The sequence below is a fragment of the Phyllostomus discolor genome, chromosome 2, assembly GCF_004126475.2.
Source record: "Phyllostomus discolor isolate MPI-MPIP mPhyDis1 chromosome 2, mPhyDis1.pri.v3, whole genome shotgun sequence".
NCBI classification, from domain to species: domain Eukaryota; kingdom Metazoa; phylum Chordata; class Mammalia; order Chiroptera; family Phyllostomidae; genus Phyllostomus; species Phyllostomus discolor.
In genome coordinates, this window is record NC_040904.2 from 109,159,866 (window position 1) to 109,175,600 (window position 15,735).

Sequence of the window (15,735 nt, forward strand, 5' to 3'; positions counted from 1 at the left end):
AAAGACATAAGGAACAGGCTCCCATAGAGTCTCCAGAGGGAACACCACCATGTCCAGGCCTTCATTATAGCCCAGTGATAATGATTTTGGACGTTTGGCCTCCAGAACTGTGAGAGAATGCACTTCTGTTCTTTTTAATCACAAAATTTGTGGTAATTTGTTACAGCAACCATAGGAAATTAATGTAATTATTATGTCCATAGAAGCCACCTGTGTTTCCCTACTCACTTGCAAACCCTTTTCTTTATCCCCTGGAGGTAACTAGGACCTTGAATTTGGTGTTATTTATTTTTTAAAGTATATTTTATTCATTATGCTATTATAGTTGTCCCAATTTTTTTCCTCCCTTTATCCCCCTCCTCCTTGCACTGCTCCCCTCACTCTCCAGCATTGCCCACCCCCACACACAGTTCATGTCCATGAGTTGTACATATAAGTTCTTTGGCTATTACATTACCTGTACTATTTGTAACTTCCTTCCGTCTATTTTGTGCTTACCTATTCTTCTTCTTATTCCCTGTACCATTTCTCCCATCCCCACCTCCTCCTCCCCACTGATAACCCTCCATGTGATCCCCATTTCTGTGATTCTGTTCCTGTTCTAGTTGTTTGCTTAGTTTTTGTTTTTTTAGGTTCCATTGTTGATAGTTGTGTTTATTGTCACTTTACTGTTCATAGTTTTTGATTTTTTATTTCTTAGATAAGTTCTTTTAACATTTCATATAATAAGGGTTTGTTGATGGTGAACTCCTTTAACTTGACCTTATCTGGGAGTCACTATATCTGGCCTTCCATTCTAAATGATAACTTTGCTGAGTAGAGCAATCTTGGATGCAGGTCCTTGCCCTTCATGACTCCAAATACTTCTTTCCAGCCCCTTTTTGCCTGCAAGGTTTATTTAGAGAAATCAGCTGATAGTCTTATGGGAACTCCTTTGCAGGTAACTGTCTCCTTTCTCCTTGCTGCTTTTAAGATTCTCTCCTTGAATCTTTAATCTTGGGTAACTTAATTATGATATGTCTTGATGTGCACCTCCTTGGGTCCAAATTCTTTGGAACTCTCTGGGCTTCCTGGACTTCCTGGAGGTCTAGTTCCTTTGCCAGATTGGGGAAGTTTTCCTTCATTATTTGTTCAAATAAGTTTTCATGGCACTCTGATGATTCAGCTGTTGGAACACTTAAAGTTGTCCCAGACCCTAAGCCTCTCCTCATTATTTTACATTCTTGTTTCGTCATTCTGTTCCAGTTGGATGCTTATTTCTTCTTTTTGTTCCAAAGTGATTTGAGTCCCAATTTCCTTCCCTTCACTGTTGGTTCCCTGTATATTTTGCTTTATTTCATTTTGGGTAGCCTTCATTTCTTCCTTCATTTTGCAACTGAGTTCAATTAGTTCTGTGAGCATCTGATTACCAGTGCTTTGAACTCTGCATAAGATAGGCTGTCTATCTCCTTGTCACTTAGCTCTTTTTCTGGAGTTTTGATGTGTTCTTTCATTTGGGTCGTATTTCTTTGTCTTGATGCACCTATTACTTTGTAAGGGGCAGAGCCTTAGGCATTCTCCAGCACAGAGCAACTGTCTTTTATGCATTGTGGTGCTGTCTGTGGGGAAGGGGTCAGAGAAGGAACAACGTTGCTTGCTTGGCTCTTGTCCCACTTTTCTCCCATTTTCTGTCACTTTCCTCACTTCCCACTAGTGGATTGTGCCCTTTCACATGCTAATTTGCAGGTGGATGGGTTTGTGTACATTTTAGGACTCTGTGGGTCTCTCCAACAAATTCTCCCATGAGGCTGGGAGTTTCTCCTGCCAACACAACCCCCACAGATTTTTTTTACAGCTTGGGGTTTTGAATGTTTAGTTTCCTGATCTGAAACCTTGGCTTTTGCAGTCTATCTCACTCCTCCGTTGTTCCTCCTGGCTTGTCTGTGCGCAAATCTGGGATCACCTGTGAGGTCTGCCAGTTGTGCCTTGCCAGCCTGGTCCTCCAGGAGCTGCCTTGCAGCTCCTGCACCTCCAAGTGCAGTCCTCTCTGCCCAGCTGCCCATCTCCACCTCTCCTACTGACTGGGTGAATGTTTCTTTACCTGTTTGGTTATTGGACTTTCATGCAAATATTTTTCTGGCAGTTCTGGTTGTTCTTTGTTTTCAAATTGGTTGTTATCCTTTTTTTGGTTGTGCAGAGCAGTGAAGCATTTTTGCCTATGCCTTCATCTTCTTGTTATTTATTTTCTGAACATCATCATACTTTCATTAAATATATATTATTTTGAAATATGCCATTCTAGATATAGTGTCATATTGTATCCTTCTGCATATTGCTTTCATACTTGTGTATATTTTAATTTATATATATATATGTTGACACATATAGCTCTAGTTTATTTTCACTGTTACATAGTATTGTAGTGTATATGTGTGTGTACACAATTTTAAAATCATTTCTTCTGTTGATGGACATTTAGGTTGTTTATAGCATCTTGACCTTTTAGACAGAGATACAACAAACATTTTTGCACATTATCTCCTTGTGCTCATATGCAAGAGTGCTTCTAGGATCCTTACCAGAGAATAGAATTACTAGATTAAAGGAGTGTCATCCTCATCTCTGCCAGATTTTGTCAAATTTGTCTGTGAAAGTATTGAAGTACATTTTCTGGGTTGAATTTTGACAGATGGAAATTTCAATAAAAGTAATGATGTGTACCAAAGGTGCAGAGATGGAAGACACAGAGAGTGTTAAGTAGTTGTTAGTTCTCTTTGACAATGCAGTGGTTCTCAGTTGAGGCATGAAAGTGAATATGGCTTGCTTAGGGGAATTTTTTGCAATCTATGTGTTCTCTTGCCTGCTCTCTCATGTTTTGGTTGAGAATCAGTAGATTGCTGCCTGAGAAGGACAGAAGGAGAAGAGGCTGGAAAGCCAGGCTGGGAGGGACACTGAGAGGACTGAGATGGCAGGCAGGAGAGTACATGTCAATCAGGGGGCATCAAAAATGACTGAGCAATATCTGAGCACTTACCTTTCTGTAGGTATCCAGAGGCATCATTAGGACTTTAACACCCTTAGGTTAAGAGATATGGAACAAAGGTTTACATAATTGACCATGTGTATCAAAGCTCTGACAGCACTTGTCTCAAGTTTCCTTCTAACTTGCTCATGGACAGCCATTTTATAAGTCAATCAGCTATTATTCCCTGGGTCACCGGATCATTGAAATTGCTGAAGAGTTAGCTTAAGGTTGGCATTTTTATATTTTAATTATAATTATCAACCTATGAAAATTAAGGAGAATTAAATATAATACTTCCAATGCATTCATTTGAATATAACATACTGTATTAGTAAAATATGTGTATTGTATGGAAAAACATATATATCCAAGTAATGTATAGTATAAAAAAGACATATATATTGATTTAAAAACAGAGCGATGTATGTATGTGTGTACTTAATAAAGATTAGAAGGTGGCACAAAACAATGCAAAGTGTTTTTTTAAGTGTATGGCTTATTTTTCCTATAAATGTAGACATACTCTCTCCTTTTTAGGAAAAATTATACTTTATTAAATACAAAATTATAGAACTATAAGTGTTTGACCTGAAAGAGACCCTAGAGGTACCTCATCTATTTTGACTCTTTCAATGATGACATGCAGGTGAGGGGATAGGCCTGGAGGGGAAAAAATCTACTGCAGTAAGAAGCTAACTAGCCCAGGACTGGAAGAGTTCCAGATCCCATTTAAGTGCATTTTCCACTACAGTTCCTCTCTGCATTACCAACAGTTCACATTACCTTTTTCTGCTGGAAAACATTAGATAATGCCTTTTTTAAAAGATTTGGTTTATTTATTTTTAGAGAGGGGGAAAAGGAGGGAGAAAGAGAGAGAAAGAAACATGGTTGTGTGAGAGAAACATCGAACATTGATCAGTTGCCTCTTACATGCCCCATGTTGGGGACCTGACCAGCAACCCAGGCATGTGCCCTGACACAGACTCAAACTGGCAACCTTTTGGTCTGCAGGCAGGCACTCAATCCACTGAGCCGCACCAGCCAGGGATAGGTGTATTTTGATTTCATATTTGGTATTTATTTAAAATACTGATTTTAGCATTAAAGTTGAACACATTTAACAAGTATTAAATTCTTTTCTTTTGAAAAATTAGATTTATTGGGATAACATGGATTAAAACATTTTATTTTATTTTATGTTATATTTTAAAAATTATTTTATTGTTCTTCAATTATAGTTGTCTGCATTTACCCACCACCACTGCCCCCAACTTCAGCCATCCCCACCTTCCTCCTTGTTGCCACACCCCTTGGTTTTGTCCATGTGTCCTTTATAATTGTTCCTGAAAACCCTTCCCACCTTCCACGCATTATCCCTTCCCACCTCCCACTAATTACTGTCAGATTGTTCTTAATTTCAATGTCTTTGGTTATATTTTGCTTGTTTGTTTGTTTTGCTATTTCAGTTCCTGTTAAAGGTGAGATCATATGGTATTTGTCTCTTTCCACCTGGCTTATTTCGCTTAGCATAATGCTTTACAGTTCCATCCATGCCGTAGCAAAGGGTAGAAACTCCTTCTTTCTTTCTGCTGCATAGAACTCCATTGTGTAAATGTACCACAGTTTTTTGATCCATTCATTTACTGATGGGCACTTAGGTTGCTTCCAGCACTTGGCTCTTGTAAATTGTGCTGCAATGAACATTGGGGTGCATAGGTTCTTTTGGATTGGTGTTTTCAGGGTTCTTAGGGTACAATCCCAGCAGCAGAATTGCTGGGTCATAAGGCAGTTCCAGTTTTAGTTTTCCGAGGAAATTCCATACTGTTTTCCACAGTGGCTGTACCTGTCTGCATTCCCACCAATAGTGCACTAGGGTTCCCTTTTCTCCACATCTTCTCCAACACTTACTTGTTGATTTGTTTATGTTGGCCATTCTCACTGGTGTGAGGTGGTATCTCATTATGGTTTTAATTTGCATCGCCCTGATGGCTAGTGATGCTGAGCATCTTTTCATATGTCTCTGGGCCCTCTGTATGTTCTTGGAGAAATGTCTGGTCAAGGCTTTTGCCCATTTTTTTAATTGGGTTGTTTGTCTTCCTGGAGTTGAGTCATGTGAGTTCTTTGTATATTTTGAAGATCAAACCCTTGTCTGAGGTATCATCGGCAAATATGTTTTCCCATACAGTTGGCTCTCTTTTCATTTTAGTGCTATTTTCTTTAGCCATGCAGAAGCTTTTTAATTTGATGAGGTCCCATTTATTTATTCTTTCCTTTATGTCCCTTGCTTTATGGGACATATATGTGAAGATGTTACTGCGTGGGGTGTCTGAGGTTTTCCTGGTGATATTTTCCTCTATGATTTTTATGGTGTCACAACTTATATTTAAGTCTTTTATCCACCTTGAATTTATTTTTGTGTGTGGTGTAAGTTGGTGGTCGAGTTTCATTTTTTGCATGTAGCTGCCCAGATCTCCCAACACCATTTGCTGAAGATGATAATTTTACTCCATTTTATGATTCTTCCCCCTTTGTCAAATATTAATTAACCACAGAGTCTTGGGTTTATTTCTGGGCTCTCTGTTCTGTTCCATTGGTCTATGTGCCTGTTTTTATGCCAGTACCATGCTGTTTTGATTACAGTGTCCTTGTAATACAGTTTGATATCAGGTATTGGGATCCCTCCTACTTTGTTCTTCTTTCTCAAAATTGCTGCAGCTATTCAGGGTCATTTATAGTTCCATATGAATTTTTGAAGTGTTTGTTCTATATCTGTGAAATATGTCATGGGTACTTTAATAGGGATTGTGTTGAATCTATAAATTGCTTTGGGTAGTATAGACATTTTGATGATGTTAATTCTTCCAATCCATGAGCATGGTATATGCTTCCATTTGTTTCTGTCTTCCTTAATTTCTTTCCTCAGTGTTGTATAGTTTTCTGAGTACAGGTCTTTTACCTTTTTGGTTAGGTTTATTCCTAGGTACTTTATTTTTCTTGTTGCTATATCAAATGGGATTTTTCCCTGGTTTCTTTTTTTTTTTTTTACGTTTCATTGTTGGTGTACAAAAGCGCCTTTGATTTCTGAGTATTGACTTTGTATCTGGCTGTTTTGCCAATTTAATTTTTTTGGTCAAGTAGTTTTTTAGTGGAGGATATAGGATTTTCTCTGTACACTATCAAGCCATGTGCAAACAGTGACAGTTTTGTTTCCCCTTTCCAATTTGGATGCCTTTTATTTCTTTCTCTTATCTGGTTGCCATGGCTAGGACTTCCAGCACTATGTTGAAAAGGAGTTGTGAAGGTAGACATCCTTGTCTTGTACCTGACCTTACTGGAAAAGCTTTTAGTTTTTGCCCATAGAGTATGATGCTGGCTGTAAGTCTCTTGTATTTGGCCTCTATTATGTTGAGGAATGCTCCCTCTATTCCCATCTTTCTGAGTGTTTTAATCATAAGTGGGTGCTGTGCCTTATTAAATGCTTACCCTGCATCTATTGATATGATCATGTGATTTTTTCTTTCCTTTTGCTTATGTGATATATTACGTTTATTGATATGTGAATATTGTACCACCCTAGCATCCCTGGGATGAATTCCACTTCATCATGGTGTATGATCTTTTTTAACGTATTGCCAAATGCCGTTTGCCAATATTTTGTTGACGATTTTAGCATCTATGTTCATCAGTGATATTGGCCTCAAGTGTTCTTACTTTGTATGTCTTTATCTGGTTTTGTGATTAGGATGATGCTGGCTTCACAAAAAATGTTTGGGACTTTTCAGTTTTCTTGGATATTTTGGAATAATCTGTGAAGGATAAGGGTTTGCTCATCCTTAAATAGTTTGTAAAATTCTCCTGTGAATCCATCTGGTCCAGGGCTTTTGTGTGTCATGGGTTTTTTGATTACTGCTTCAATTTTGTCAGTTGTTATTGGTCTGTTCAGGCTTCTGCTTCTTCATTCAGTTTTGGAAGATTAGATTTTTCTAGAAATTTGTCCACTTCACCTAGGTTTTCAAATTTCTTGGCATATAGTTTTTTGTAGTAATTTCTTACAGTCCTTTGTATTTTTGTAGTATGAGTTGTAATCTCTCCTCTTTCACTTCTGATTGTGTTTATTTGGGTCCTCTCTCTTTTTTCCTTGATCATTCCTCTTAAAGGTTTGTCAGTTTGTTTATCTTTTCAAAGAACAAGCTCCTGGATTCATTGATGATAGAATTGTGCTTTTAGTCTCTCTGTCATTTAATTCTTCTCTGATCTTGGTTATTTCCTTCCTCCTATTTGCTCTGGGCTGTCTTTGTTGTTGATCCACAAATTCTTGTAGGTGTAACATAAGTTTGTTTATTTGAAATGTTTCTATCTTTTTTAGGTAGGCCTATATCACTATGAGCTTCCCTCTCAGAACTGGCTTCACTGTGTCTCATAGGTTTGGGTTATTATGAGTTCACTTTCATTTGTTTCCAGAAACTTTTTGATTTCTTCCCTAATTTCATTCTTGACCCATTCATTGTTTAATAGCATGCTATTCAGTCTCCATGAGTTGGAGTGTTTTTCAGTTTTTTCCTTGAGGTTAGTTTCTAGTTTCAGTCCCTTGTGGTGAGAGAAAATGTTTGATGTGATTTCAGTTTTCTTGAATTTGTTGAGGCTTGCTGTTCTATTGTGTGGTCTATGTTTGGAAATGTTCCATGTGCATTTGAAAAGAATGTGTATTTTGCTTCTTTTGGATGAAAGGCTCTAGATATATAAGTTAAGTCTATTTGATATAGGACATTGTTCAACACCACAATATCTTGGTTGATATTTTGTTAGGAACATCTGTCTATTTTTGACAGTGGGGTGTTAAAATTTCCTACTATAATCATGTTGCTGTCAACACCTTTCTTGAAGTCCTCCAAGATTTCTTTATGTACTTGGGTGCTCCTGTGTTGGGTGCATATATGTTTATAATGTTTCTGTCTTCTTGATGGATTATTCCCTTGAGTATTATGAAGTGACCTTCTGGGGCTCTTTTTATGGCCCTTTTTTTGAAGTCTATTTTGTCTGATATGAGTATTGCTACCCCAGCTTTTTCCTTTTTCTGTCTATTTCTTGGAATATTTGTTTCCAGCCTTTTGCTTTCAGTCTGTGTAGATCTTTTATTATGAGGTGGGTCTCTTGTAGGCAGCATATGTGTGGGTCATGCTTTCTTATCCATTCAGCTATTCTATGTCTTTGTATTGGAGCATTTAATCCATTTATGTTTAAGGTTATTATTGATAGGTACTTATTCATTGCCATTTTTTTGCGCCTGTGTTCCTCTCTCTCTCACTCTTTTCCCCCCTTTTAAAGCAGTCACTTTAGCATCTCTTGCAGAGCTTGTATGGAGGAGGTGTATTCTTTGAGGCTTCTTTTGTCTGGAAAGCTCCTTATTTGGCCTCCCATTTTAATTGAGAGCCTTGCTGGATAGAGTAGTCTTGGTTGTAGGTCTTTGTTTTTCATTACTTTGAATATTCCTTGCCATTCTCCTCCGGCTTGGAGCATTTCCTTTGAGAAGTCAACAGCTAGTCTTATTGGGGCTCCCTTGTATGATACTTCCTGTTTCTCCCTTGCTTCCTTTAAGATTCTCTCTTTGTCTTGGAATTTTGCCATTTAAATTATTTTGTGCCTTGCAGGGGGCCTCTTTGGGTTCTTCTTGATTGGGACTCTCTGTGTTTCCTGGATTTGTGTGACTTTTTCTCTCATCAAATTAGGGAAGTTTTCCATCATTACTTTTTCAAACAAGTTTTCTCTCCCTTGCCCCTCTTTTTCTCCCTCTGGTATGCCTATTACACGGATATTATTACGTTTCATGTTGTCCTGCAGTTCTCTTAACACGTCTTGGTTCTTTCTGGGTCTCTGTTCCTTTTCCTGCTCTTTCTGGGTGTTTTTCCTACCTTGTCCTCCAGCCTACTGATTCAATCCTCTGCTTCATGTAGCCTGCTTTTGATTTCTTCTACAGTGTTCTTCAGTTCAGAAACTGTGTTCTTCGTTTCCTCTTGGCCCTTGTAGATAGCTTCTATTTCTTTTTTCATGTTGATATAATTTGCAATGAGTTCATTGTAGTTTCCCTTTAGTTTTTGGTAATTCTCTGTGAGCTCATTGAGCTCTTTGTAACCTTTTCTTTGAACTCAATATCTGTTTGTTGACTTGCCTCTCTTTCATTTAGCATTCTTTCTGAGTCTTCCTCCTTTCCTCTCAGTTGGGGTTTGTGTCTTTGTCTTCCCTTCTTTTGTGAGACTCCTCTTGTTAGCCTCAGCTTCTTAAATTGATCCTGGCTCCCTGGGTTTATGGTGTGAACTTCTGTGGTAGTATTTCTGTGAGATTCAGTAGTGCAGTCTCCTCAATTTCCTGCACTTGCTGCTCTTGGGCTGTCATTTATGTTGGCTCTTTGGATGTCTTTGGGTTTTGATTGTTCTTGGGTCTTTCTTCAGTGGTTCCTTCCCTCCAGCTGGTTAACTGAGGGTCACCCTGCCCAGCATGTCTTGTATTCTGTTGTGCAGGTGCAGACAGGTAATATTGAAGCTGGTTCTTGTGTCTGTCCCAGGTTTTGAGGTTTCTTTCTCACTGTTGTTCAGTTGTTTGTTCTGGGTTATTTCTCCACTGTTTAGTTGTAATTCTAGATTGGTCCTGGGTGGGGATTAGTGCAGCTTTCATTCACTCCTTCATCTTCTTCCATTTTTATCTGTTGGTGCTTCCTTTGTTGGTGGGTTCTCTCTTCCAGCAGGTATACTGATGTTCACAGCTCCCACCTACTCTTTTATGTGATCATTTGGAGCGAGAAGGCAAAATGGATTAAGACAGTGGAAGTGTATTCTATGGGACTTAAAGGACCAACTTGTAGAGAAGAGATAGGAGATCCTTGGGATAAGTGTAGTATTAACTGCGATATTTCACTGAAATAGGCACTTTTTATACAGGGTAGAAAAAAGATAAGACTCTCGTTAGGAGAGGGGAAGGTTTGTGAGTTGGATCCAGAAAACAGTGAGCCTGTGGGAGGTTAAATTATAAGATATAATGAGAATAAAGGATAGAAATTAGGCATAGTGTGTGAGAAACTAGAAATAACCACAGCTGTAATAAAGTTCCCGAAGACAGTGAAGTGAGGTAAAACCTGGAAGGGGTGTCGAGTAGTTTTTACAATTGTATGGAACAACAATTATTTACAATAGTAATGGAGCAACACTCACATGACAGGGTCTATGTGATCTGAATAACAAGAATAGGAAGTAAAGGACCTAGAGTAGTGTGCTATTGGAACACAAGTTTAGTGAAAGAAGGAAAATTAAAAATATACTAAGAAAGAGAAAACAAGGAAAACCAATGGAATTAAACAAACAAAACAAAAAAAAACTAGACAGAAAGAAATTAAAATATACTAATAAAATGAAAGAAGTAAAAGTCATGAAAAAATAAAAATAATACAAATAAACAATAACTTGCAAGTTCTCTGGAATAGCGAAGTGAAATTTGTCTCAGTTTCTCATTTGTTGGGATAACCTCTCTTTGGGTGTGACTCTAGTCCTTTCACAACTCCAGGTCTTATTGTCTCACATGTAAGACAAAAAAAGAGAGAGAAAAAAATAGAAAGAAAGAAAAAAAAGGCTCCTGCTGGCTTTAAACCATCAAAATGAGTTTGCTGGACCTCCTGGCTGGTTGGGTTTTGCTTTTCTCCCTTCCTGTGGTTTTGTGCAGATGGGGTTGGGGTCTGAGTCTCACTCTTTGCAGTTGCCCAGTCTCCAGCCCAGTTCCTCCATTTGCTGTTGGGCCCCCAGAGCCCTTCTGCCCAAGCCTACACTTTCAGTCCAGCAGTCATGCTGTCCTTGAGGTGTTCCAATTAGGGACAACTCACAAACCATCTTCTCGCTCTTTGCTGTCCTAGATTCTAGGACCTCTCAAAGTCTCTTCAGGGTAGTTCAGCTCTCCCACTGAGTTAAGTTTTTCTGGGGACTGCTGACTCCCTTAGCTCTGCTGCTCTCCTCTGTGGAGGGAACCTCCACCTTCCTCTTAGCAAGCCAATCTGGCCTGGAGGGCAGGGTTAGGGGCATGGGCAAATGCCTCCGGGTCAGGTGTGCACAGGGCTTCCTCTGCTGCTGCAGAGTATGCACTGCTTGGGCTGCTGGCATGGGTGCATGGCCTCTGCTGCTGTGGTGGCGTGGGTTGAGTGTGTGCTGCTGGGGCTGTCCCAGGCATGGGCAGGCACCCTCCACCACTGTAGCTGGGGTGAAGGAAAGGGTGTGGCCAAGGCTGCAGACTCTGCAGGGGTGCAGCCAGTGGAGGCAGGGGCATCTGCTAGGGAATATGCCCTAAACAGCCACTGAGAGCCCCCCCCTTTTTTTTTAATTCCTCCTGTTCAAGCTTGTTGCTCCAAACAAGTGCCTGGCCCCTCACACAGCCCAACTTTCCAACCAGCCTGGAGACTATCTGGGTCAGGGTACATCATGGCCCAATTCTTCTCACTTCTCCAGGTGTCACCCAGCTCCCCAATTTCTCTGGTAATGACCCAGCTGATGTCCACAGTCTCAGCGGGAGTGCATTGCCCCTGCGTGTTTGCCATTTCTTCTTTATTACCCTCAATGACCTCAAGCATCCAGGTCAATCCTTGAGCCATTGACTTGGCTCTCTTCCAAGAATCCTGTGGCAGACCTGGCAGGTGCCAGGCCTGGGACTGCAACCACCCTTCAATGGTCCTCACACTGGTCCCAGGGACCTTATCATCCCAAAGCAATCTCCTTACCATCTGATTTTTCAATGTCTTCTACAATTTTGGCCTCCAACCTTTATGTATGCTGGGATACCATTGGCTATTCATTCTGTTCCTCAGAAGATTGGCTAGGCATTCCATCAGTGTGTAGAGGGAAGTAGACTCTGCTCCCACCTATCTTGCTGCTATCTTAAGTATTAAAATGTTCATATAATTTTTCATAATTTTTAAGGTGAGTGGTCTTTTTTGGAAATCATTTATAAAAGAATACAATGTTTAGACAACTATGAGGATAAAAATGTTCTATATTACTTGATATCTCCCTTCATATCTTCTAGAAGTGTATGGAGGACTTTGCTGGTAGTAAAGATGGCTTTAATAACACATGTTATATTTATAAATCAAGACATCATCTCAGCTGGATTAGGAGTGTGGTGGGGTGGTAGAATAATTCAGAAAGGCCTTGATGTCACAAAGCAAGCCTCAACAAATTAAAAAAAATTGAAATCATGTCAAGCATTTTCTCTGACCACAAGGGACTGAAACTAGAAACCAACCTCAAGGTAAAAACTCAAAAACACTCAAATTCATAGAGATTAAATACTATACTATTAAACAATGCATGGGTCAAGGATGAGATCAAGGAAGAAATCAAAAAGTTTCTGGAAACAAATAAAAATGAACTCAAAACAACCCAAAAATTATGGGACATGGTGAAGGAAGTCTTGAGAGGGAAGTTCATAGCAATACAGGCCCACCTAAAGAAAATAGAAACATTTCAAATAAACGATTTAACCCTATGCCTACAAGAACTGGAGGAATGACATCAAAGACAACCCAGAGTAAATAGAAGGGAGGAAATGGCCAAGATCAGAGAAGAATTAAATGACATAGAGACTAAAAGCACAATTCTATGATCAATGAATCCAGAAGCTGTTTCTTTGAAAAGGTAAACAAAATTGACAAACCTTTAAGGAGGCTGATCAAGGAAAAAAGAGAGAGGACCCAAGTAAACACAATCAGAAGTGAAAGAGGAGAGATTACAACTCATACCACAGAAATACAAAGGATTGTAAGAAATTACTACAAAGAACTATATGCCAAGAAATTTGAAAACCTAGGTGAAGTGGACAAATTTCTAGAAAAATCTAATCTTCCAAAACTGAATGAAGAAGCAGAAGCCTGAACAGACCAATAACAACTGACAAAATTGAAGCAGTAATCAAAAAACCCATGACACACAAAAGCCCTGGACCAGATGGATTCACAGGAGAGTTTTAAAAAACATTTAAGGATGAGTTAACCCCTATCCTTCAAGAACTATTCCAAAAAATCCAAGAAGGTGGAAGCTTCCAAGCTCTTTTATGAAGCCAGCATCATCCTAATCACAAAACCAGATAAAGACATACAAAGTAAGAACACTTGAGGCCAGTATTGCTGATGAACATAGATGTTAAATTCCTCAACAAAATATTGCAAAACCACATCCAGCAATAAGTTTAAAAGATCATATACCATGATCAAGTGGGATTAATCTCAGGGATGCAAGGATGGTATCATATTCACAAATCAATAAATGTAATACATCACATAAACAAAAGGAAAGACAGAAATTACATGATCATATCATATATGTGGAAAAAGGACTTAATATAGGATCCATTTATGATAAAAACTCTCAACAAAGTAGGAATAGAGGGAGTATTCCTCAACATAATAGAGGCCAAATACAAGAGACTTACAGCCAGCATCATACTCTATGGGCAAAAACTAAAAGCTTTTCCAGTAAGGTCAGGTACAAGACAAGGATGTCAACCTTCACAACTCCTTTTCAACATAGTGCTGGAAGTCCTAGCCATGGCAACCAGATAAGAGAAAGAAATAAAAGGCATCCAAATTGGAAAGGGGAAACAAAACTGTCACTGTTTGCACATGGCTTGATAGTGTACAGAGAAAATCCTATATCCTCCACTAAAAAACTACTTGACCAAAAAAATTAAATTGGCAAAACAGCCAGATACAAAGTCAATACTCAGAAATCAAAGGCGCTTTTGTACACCAACAATGAAACGTAAAAAAAAAAAAAGAAACCAGGGAAAAATCCCATTTGATATAGCAACAAGAAAAATAAAGTACCTAGGAATAAACCTAACCAAAAAGGTAAAAGACCTGTACTCAGAAAACTATACAACACTGAGGAAAGAAATTAAGGAAGACAGAAACAAATGGAAGCATATACCATGCTCATGGATTGGAAGAATTAACATCATCAAAATGTCTATACTACCCAAAGCAATTTATAGATTCAACACAATCCCTATTAAAGTACCCATGACATATTTCACAGATATAGAACAAACACTTCAAAAATTCATATGGAACTATAAATGACCCTGAATAGCTGCAGCAATTTTGAGAAAGAAGAACAAAGTAGGAGGGATCCCAATACCTGATATCAAACTGTATTACAAGGACACTGTAATCAAAACAGCATGGTACTGGCATAAAAACAGGCACATAGACCAATGGAACAGAACAGAGAGCCCAGAAATAAACCCAAGACTCTGTGGTTAATTAATATTTGACAAAGGGGGAAGAATCATAAAATGGAGTAAAATTATCATCTTCAGCAAATGGTGTTGGGAGATCTGGGCAGCTACATGCAAAAAATGAAACTCGACCACCAACTTACACCACACACAAAAATAAATTCAAGGTGGATAAAAGACTTAAATATAAGCCGTAACACCATAAAAGTCCTGGAGGAAAACATAGGCAGGAAAACCTCAGACATTCCACATAGCAATATTTTCACCAATATGGAGAAAGGGACGTAAAGAGACCTCAGCAAATTAAAAAGCTTCTGCATGGCTAAAGAAAACAGCATTAAATTAAAAAAGAACCAACTGTAGGGGAAAACATATTTGCCAGTGATACCTTGGACAAGGGTTTGATGTCCAAAATATATAAATAACTCACATGACTCCACTCCAGGAAGACAAGCAACCGAATTAAAAAATGGGTAAAGTTCTTGTACAGAGACAGCAAAATTAAGAACAAACCGATAGTAACCAGAGGGGAGGTGGGAGGTGATAATGGCGCGGGGGAGGGAAAGAGTTTAGGAACATATATAGAGGATATGTGGACAAAACCAAAGGGAGGTAGGAACAAGGGTAGGGTATGGGGATGTCTGGGGTGGAGGGGGAGTGGTGGGGAGTAAAATGGAGACAACTATACTCAAACAACAATAAAATAAATAAATAAATGAAATGTAGGACTTCAGCATCACCAAGTCCTTATTGTACGAAATGTTAAAGGGGCTTATCTAAGAAAAAAGATGAAAAATATTAACAGTAAAATGACAATAAACTCACAGCTAACAGCAACTGACCTAAAAAAACAAAAACAAAACAAACTAAGCAAACAACTAGAACAGGAACAGAATCACCGAAATGGAGATCACATGGAGGGTTATGAGGGGGAGGTGGAGGCGGGTAACGAGGCAAGGTACAGGGAATAAGAAGCGTAAATGTTACAAAATAAATGGGGAGGTTAAGAATAGTCTAAGAAGAGATTAAGAATAGTGTAGAAAATGTAATAGACAAAGAACTTATATCTGTGACCCATGGACATGAACTAAGGGGGCTGGAATGTGGGTGGGAAGTGGTTGCAGGGTGGAGTGGAATAAGGGGGAAAATGGGACAACTGTAAAAGCATAATCAATAATATATATTTAAAAAGACTATGATGAACATTTGTACCTACATTGTCTCTTTCATCTTGATTACATAAAATAATCTTTGTTTAATATTGTTATTATTAGTCTTAAACTCCTCATCTGAGGATATATCCATTGATTATTTTTTTAGAGAGAAAGGAAGGAAGGGAAAGAGAGAAACATTAATTGGTTGCTTCCGTATGTGTCTGGATTGGGGATCCAATCCACAACCTCAGTATGTGCTCTGATGGGAAATTTAATCTGCAGTTTTTTGGTGTATAGGACTATACTCCAATC